General features: G+C 39.6%; 1 pseudogene; it reads right to left on the bottom strand.

Moving 5' to 3' along the window:
• Positions 1–1,305: 1,305 nt before the first annotated feature.
• Positions 1,306–3,513, bottom strand: LOC141761323 (uncharacterized; annotated as a pseudogene).
• Positions 3,514–7,895: the final 4,382 nt, after the last annotated feature.

Raw genomic sequence — 7,895 nt, 5'->3', positions numbered from 1 at the left:
CTTCCTGTAAAGCCTGAGACTTTATTTTTGACTCATACAGACAATGTTTGTCACCACAGGTAGCTGATTTATTCTATTACCATTTATTTTCTTTACTATATTTTCCAGCAGTGTGTACGAATACAGAGGCGGATACTATTTAAACCTAAGTGGGTCACTTTGCACTGTTCCTTTTTTTTTTTTTTTTGCAAGCCGGGCCTCGTGGCTTTCATGTCAGTTGTGCTCAGACCACACTCTGCTGCCTCTTCCTGTGAAGTGATGCGTATCTCACTCACTCCCCCCCAACAGACCATTTGACTCTCCATATGAGTAAGGCCCTGTTCACACCTGGTATTAACATGCGTCCTCAGTGATCCGATCACAAGTGGACAGCTTTAAGTACGTCTGTTCACACCTGGCATTAAAATGCGTCTCCACATGCGTCTTCAGTGGCCACTTGTGATCCGATCTCACTTCCCCGCCCCATATGCAAATAAATACGTAGTAAACACACGGCTAATACAGCAGCCGTTGTGACGTAATATTACATGAATTTCAGTAGTAATATCCTACATATTTGTTAATTCTGGTACATTGTATTAACATGAAAATAAAAGGTTATTGTACCGGGACGTCCACGCCGCCAGTGCCGGCACCGCTGCTTTTGCCAGACAACAGCGGGGTACAGCTCTCCAGAGAGCCAGGGAGGACAGAGAACAAGCGGGCGGGCGGTCGGGTGTCAGCTCCGTGCAAAGCAGAGGAACAAAAACACCGACACATCTCCGACAGTATGATAATAATGCACTTTGCGTGCCTAGTCTACATACAGTAGAGCATAGAGGCCGTTTCCTGTCTGACAAGCGCCCCGTGTCTGCCTGTTTATTCACCTGAGGGGCGCGGTGATCCCGTGGATCCCAGCTGTACATCAGATCAGTAGGCGGACCTTAATGTGGCCCAGGACGCATTTGCGTAACCACTGCTAAAACAATGTGGTCATATGTGAAAGATCAGATCTCAATGCGTCCTCAATGCGTCTTGAGTGTGTTCACACCTGTATTTAGCGCTGTCCACTTGTGATCTGAAAACTGAGGACGCATGTTAATACCAGGTGTGAGCAGGGCCTGAGTATTGACTTCACCATCATCAGTGTCCCTTGCGGCTCCTCCTCATCAAACATATTTGATGTTTGATGAAGATCGGAGGCAGACAAAATAAGAAAGATGGAGACTTTTTGCAGAGAGAGAGAGAGACAGAAATAAAGAGGGAGGAAACTGACGATGAGTATAGGAATTTTGTTTAACAAAATACCAGCCACGGACTCTGGCAGTAGATTAATAAGATAAAGCATCTGTTCTACAGGGCTGTCAATCGATTACAATATTTAATTGCATGATTCTTCATCGTGATTAATCACAAATTAATCAAATTAAAGGGAGATTTGTCAAGTATTTAATACTCTTATCAACATGGGAGTGGATAGATATGCTGCTTTATGCAAATATATGTATATATTTATTATTGGAAATCAATTAACAACACAAAACAATGATAAATATTGTCCAGAAACCCTCACAGGTACTGCATTTAGCATAAAAAATACACTCAAATCATAACATGGCAAACTGACGGCAACAACAGCCGTCAGTGTGCTGAAGTTTGGATCGTATCTAACCCCCTTCATGACAAGCTAGTATGACATGGTTGGTACTGATGGATTCCTTAGGTTTCTAGTTTCTAATGATATCAGTATCTTCTTTCATAGCTCTGTAGCTGTAAAAACTGAGCCCGCTGCAACCTCCGAAAGATTGATTGCGTTAAAGAAATTAGTGGTGTTAAAACAAATTTGCATTAACGCCTCAATACAGTGTCTTCCGGAGTCTATCTGCTGGCAGCATAAACAACACGAGTCTCCACTTCTCTCTCTGATGCAGGCCTCCTGTTCCTTATTGTCTCTGGAAGGAAACTCAGCGCTGCAGAGTTCAGCTCATCAGAGCCCAGATTCTGTAAATCAATGAAGTGTTTTTTAGGGTCACATACTGTATCTCACATACTGTAACTGAGTGTTTCTGCAAATACGGGCATTTTTAAGTCCCAGCAATGACATTTTGGATTTATGTTAAACTCTGCAGTGCAATGCTTGATAAATATAGTGTTATTATCCATCTTGATATAACAAATAATTACTAATAATGTGATTTAATCAAATATATGAAGCATTTTATGGGTCCAAACAGAACTTTTCTTTGTGTCCTACAACTGTGATTCCAATGTTGAGATACATAAAATGAGCTAATTCAATTATAATATGACATTATTTCAAATTGAACTGTTTCATATACATATTACTTTTACACCATGTTAAAACAATTTTTTGTTTACAAATCAATTAAATTAAAGTTAATGAACCTCAACTGTTAAAGCCCAGGACAAAGATCATTAACAGACATATCATGTGTTTCGATGCAACTTTAAAACCATAACACAGTTTTATTTAAGTTAATGGTGAGTTCACCTTGTTTCTTTCTGGCTGCGGCTCCTCATTCACAGCTAAATGGCAAAAGACGAAAGTGTGATTAGTTTATTATTACTGATCAGATACTTTGCTTTAGATTTTTCCATCATGTGTAACAAATTCTAAATCTGCTGTACCTGTCTGAAGTTTCCTGACTTTAACAGCCAGAACAACGACGACTATGGTGAGGGAAACGGTCAGACCACCCAGGATCAAACTCATTAGGTTTGCCGTTACATCACACTCCTCTAAAAGAACGATGATAGAATTAGACTCTATTTTTTAAAGACGTGGTTAAGATTGAAATTACTGGCTCGGTGGTAACTTGCACAATGAAAAAGGAGAATCTTACTTTCAGTCTTAAAATCCACTTCACCATCAGATTCACTATTACCTTTTTTAAAAAAAAAGATTTTCATTGACACGTATTGGATTCTTATTTGTCTTTATGCTGTTTTAATGCAATAAATGCGAGATTTATGTAAATATTACAGTCTTACCTTGAACGATTAAATGTGTTGCACTGGCAATGACTATGTTGGTCTACGTAGAATCCACAGAAATACAGTCCAGAGTCAGATAGATTCACTTGCTTGATTTTAAGAAAGACAGTGGACTCTTTGGTGCTCATTTCAAATTTTTCTTTTTTAAATCCATCACAGTACGAAGCTTCATCTTCAGACCCGTACATAGAGGAGATGCAGCTGGGCTTGGTTCTGTTGATCAGTCTGAACCAGTCCGTCTGAGTTGGACTGCTGGTAATGTTGTTGCACGTCAGTGTGACTTCATCACCAGACTGAACCTTTACAGTCTGAGACTCAGAACCTGAGACGGAGCCTGAAACAAACAACCCTAAGCTTGTAATGCAACAGTTACTGTAATAAGACAACAACAACAAGAAGAATACATTCAGTTCTAATTTGCAGGTTCATATTCTGGTGGGTTACTGGTTACATGGTTTGGTGTCAGTACTTACTGAGGCTGCAGAGAAGTAAAGCTGTTATCAAGGTGAAGCTCCTCATTGTGCATTTAATCGCGTCACTGCAGGGATAGTTTGTACCGCTGAGCTCTTATAAAAGGGTTTAGAGAGGCGGGGTTTGTTTTTCATCTTGCTGCTCACATTTGCCGAATGCAAAAACTTTTAAATATGACTTCACAGGAAAGTTTGGTGGTAGGAGAGTCAAAGTTATATCTGTGTCAGACGCTATTTGAGACAAAAGTTGCCACAAAGAATTGTAGATGCTTAAACAACACGACTCCTACAGCTGTCATTGAAAGCATCCTCACCGAACCCGTAACAGTCTGCTCTGGTATGACATACTGTATGAAATATGACAAGAAAAACAAAGCGACGCACCTGTCACGTAATATTTTTATGCTTGATGCTGCAATGTCCGGATGCACTGTTTTAGATTTGTGTTTGGGAGTGGGCAAATATGCTTGCTTTATGCAAATGTATGTATATATTTATTATTGTAAATCAATTAACAACACAGAAAAATTACAAATATTGTCTAGAAACCCTCACAGGTACTGTATTTAGCATACAAAATGTACTCAAATCATAACATGGCAAACTGCAGCCCAACAGACAACAACAGCTGTCAGTGTGTCAGTGTGCTGACTTGACTATGACTTGTCCCCAAACTGCATGTGATTACCATAAAGTGGGCATGTCTGTAAAGGGGAGACTCGTGGGTACAAAGAGAACCCATTTTCATTCACAAATCTGGAGGTCAAAGGTCAAGGGACCCCTTTGAAAATGTTTGTTATTTTATTGCTTCACTATTTCTCCAAAAGGTCTAAATACATTTACAGCAGCTAGTTTCATTTTGTCGTAAACAGGTTTTCACACCTGCTTTTTATAGTTTCCACAGAGCTTTGACTTCAAATGCCTCATGAGTTTCACCACAGTAGTTATCAGACCACACTGTGTCTCTTCCTGTCAAACAAGTGATGTGTACGCCACTCCCTCCTCCGTCCACAGACCAAGTAAGTTTGAAGTCATCAGTGTCCTTTCTGAGTCCTCCATCACACATTAAGTACACTCTTTTCCTCTCAGAAAAAATAAGAAATATAGACACGAGAGAAACTGAAAGAATCGTGAGCGAGAAAATACAGAAACATTATTCAAAATGTATTTCTTTTCATTGAATCACCCCACAAACAGATAATTAGACTAGCAACTAATAAGATTAATGACATAAAGCATGAGTTTCTGTTGCTTCCTGGGTCTATCTGGTGGCAGCGTACACAACATGTGGCTCCATCTCTCTCTCAGGTGCAGGCCTACGGCTTCTTTTTGGCTTTGCCTGGAAACTTAGAGCTGCGTAGTTCAGTTCATCTGATCCCATATTCTGTAATTCAGAGTATTTAGAGTCACATATGGTATCACACACACACACACACACACACACACACACAGCTGAGTCTTCCAAAAATCTGTATTTGTGGGTTGTTCCACAAAGGAATCATTTAAACATAGGATTTAGGAACCTTAGGAGTTGTATGTATGCTCCCACGATCTGCAAGGTGAAATTACTGTTTTTGTGAATGGAGTCTGGTGGCTTTAAAGAGAGCAAAGATAACTGCTTCAGTTCCCTAACGGCAGAAAAAACTATTTTAGCCACCTAAAAAATTCAATATCAGTTTAAATGTATATTTAGAATATTTTCACCACTTTACATTGTCATCAGGCGACATTTTCTGACGGGAAACTGAAGCCGTTATATTGCTCTCCTCAAAGCCACCAGACTCCATTCACAAGAGCAGGAATTTCACCTCGCAGGACACAGTAGTTGCCGGTCTATCGCTTTATCGATCGGTTAGTTAGTTTGTGTTATTGTGTGACTTTCACTTGCACTGTTTTGGATTTGTGTTTGGGAGTGGGCAAATATGCTTGCTTTATGCAAATGTATGTATATATTTATTATTGGAAATCAATTAACAACACAGAACAATGATAGATATTGTCCAGAAACCCTCACAGGTACTGTTTTTAGCATACAAAATGTTTTACAGATGCATGTTTGTTTGTTCTGCACAAGCTGTTGGTATCCATGACAGCTGAATTAAGTCATTGATTTTTAGAAATATAGATATTTTTAGTACCTAATAGAATAGCTGCTTACATGGCGTCCGGTGGTAAGCGTTTTACACTACATGTCAGCATTCACACACACATTCATACACTGACGGCAGAAGCTGGCATGCAAGGTGCCAACCTGCCCATCAGGATCTAATCTCAATTCACACCGATGGCACAGCCTTCGGAGCAGTTTGGGGATAAGGCAGGTTCCATGCAGCACAGCCGGTGTGAGAAAAGTAACATGTTTTTTGAACATTAAAGCATGTAAACATGTTCAAGACACTCCAAATACAAGTACGCACCTGAAAATAAGCACCAGATGTCCTCAGACTTTCCCACCTGACTCCCACATCCACCTGCTCACCTGAGTCCTATTCTTCAATCACCCTGGAGGTATTTAAACCAGCCCCCTTTTCCACAGTCAGTTGCCAGATTGTCAACGTTGCTTCGTTCCTTTGCTCTCCAGCCTCCTGAACCTCAACCCGTCTACCTACCTGCCAGTGGTAATCCATTTTTTATACATTTTAATTCATTTCACACGTGTTATGGTATCACAATCAAAATACTCTGTTTGGACTATATGTACAGTATGGTTCTTCTTCTATCCTGCTCTTGAGGTGTTGAATTGTCTCAGCCACATTTTATTTTTAGAAACCTTTAACAGGCCTCATGATTTTCACCTCAGTTGTGCTCTGACCACACTGTACTGCCTCTTCCTGTCAAACAAGTGATTTGTTCCTCACTCACTGCTGCAGACCTCCATCTAACCACTCAGTATAAGAGACTCTGGACAGGCTCGTCCTCCATCAAACACCAAACATGTATTCTTTGAACTGACAGAAAGGAAATGCTCAGAATGAAAGCTCTGCAGGCATCGAATCTTTATTGCAAAATTAAATGTTTTGGCAAGAGTGGTTCTTCCTCTCACCAACAAGCTCTACAAAAGCTCCAAAGCATATTGATATTATTACAGCATCAGCTCCAGTTATCTCCTGAGTCTTATCTGGTAGCAGCATAAATAACATTCGGCTCCGGCTGTCTTCTTTCTGCTCTCGGTTGAAATGTCACTGCTGCGTAGTTCAGCTCCACATTCTGTAAGAAAAGTATTTACAGTCTTAATGTGGTGACTTGACATGATTTTAATTCCCACAATATACTGTAGCCACACAGATACTGGATTTTTGAGGCTGACACCCATTTTGATATTTGGCCATTATTCATTTATAAATAGATTAGGGCTGTCAAAGTTATCTCGATCATGCAAATTTGTTTTAGCACCACTAATTTCTTTAACACGTTAATGCAACTTGTGATAGATTATTGTGAAGATACTGGTATCATATGAAACTAGAAAAAACTTAAGGAATCCACTGGTACCAACCATGGCATGCTAGCTTGTTAGGAAGGAGTTTAAATAACGCTCCAAACCTCTGCTAAATTTTGTCGAGGAAAAACTAGCATGGCCATTTTCAAAGCGGTCCCTTTACCTCTGACCTCAAGATATGTGAATGTAAATGGGTTTTTAAAAAAATTGCAATTAAATTGCTGTGAGGCGACAGTGCTTATTAAACAATATATAAAAGTAAAGGATAACTTTGTATTCACCTCTCTTTGCTCTGGATTCTGTTCTTCTCCATCAGCTAAGAGACAGAAACAAAACATCTGGTCAGTTTTGCATTTTGACACAACTTGAAGAGAGTTTACAGCAGCAACTAAACCAAACAGAAACAGTACCTGTCTGAAGCTTCCTGACTTTAACAACCAGACCGATGATGACCGCTACCAGGAAGACAGTCAGACCGCCCAGGATCATACTCGTCAGCTTTGCTGTTCCGTCACTCACTTATACAGGAAAGATCATCAAGTTAGACTCTATTTTTTCTACAAAGACTTGAGATCTGGCTCAAATTAAAATGGACCAAACTGAATTCAGCTGAACTGTTTTACCCTCAAACTTTCGATAATCTGCACAATGATAGAAATCTTTAGGAGAATCTTACTTTCACGCTGGCTGTTCACGTCATCTGGTGTCTCATTGCTGCCTTTTCCTGAAATTAAGATAACTTTAGTCTTTATTTAATTTGACATATTTGCATCATAATCACATTTTGTCAATGTTCAAATAGTCACTTTGTTGTCTGTTTTGTTAGAAGACAACCTACAGTATATTAAATGTATAAACATAAATGACAGAAGAATGGGTACCAAAAGAAAGACAAGACTTTAGAATGACCTTACCTTTAACATTTAAACGTATTACACTGAGAGTTGGACGGGCATCTGAGTAAAACTCACAGAAATACAGTCCAGAGTCGG

Source organism: Sebastes fasciatus, chromosome 22 (assembly GCF_043250625.1).
Source record: "Sebastes fasciatus isolate fSebFas1 chromosome 22, fSebFas1.pri, whole genome shotgun sequence".
NCBI classification, from domain to species: Eukaryota; Metazoa; Chordata; class Actinopteri; order Perciformes; family Sebastidae; genus Sebastes; species Sebastes fasciatus.
This window is presented reverse-complemented; position numbering and strand designations above follow the sequence as displayed.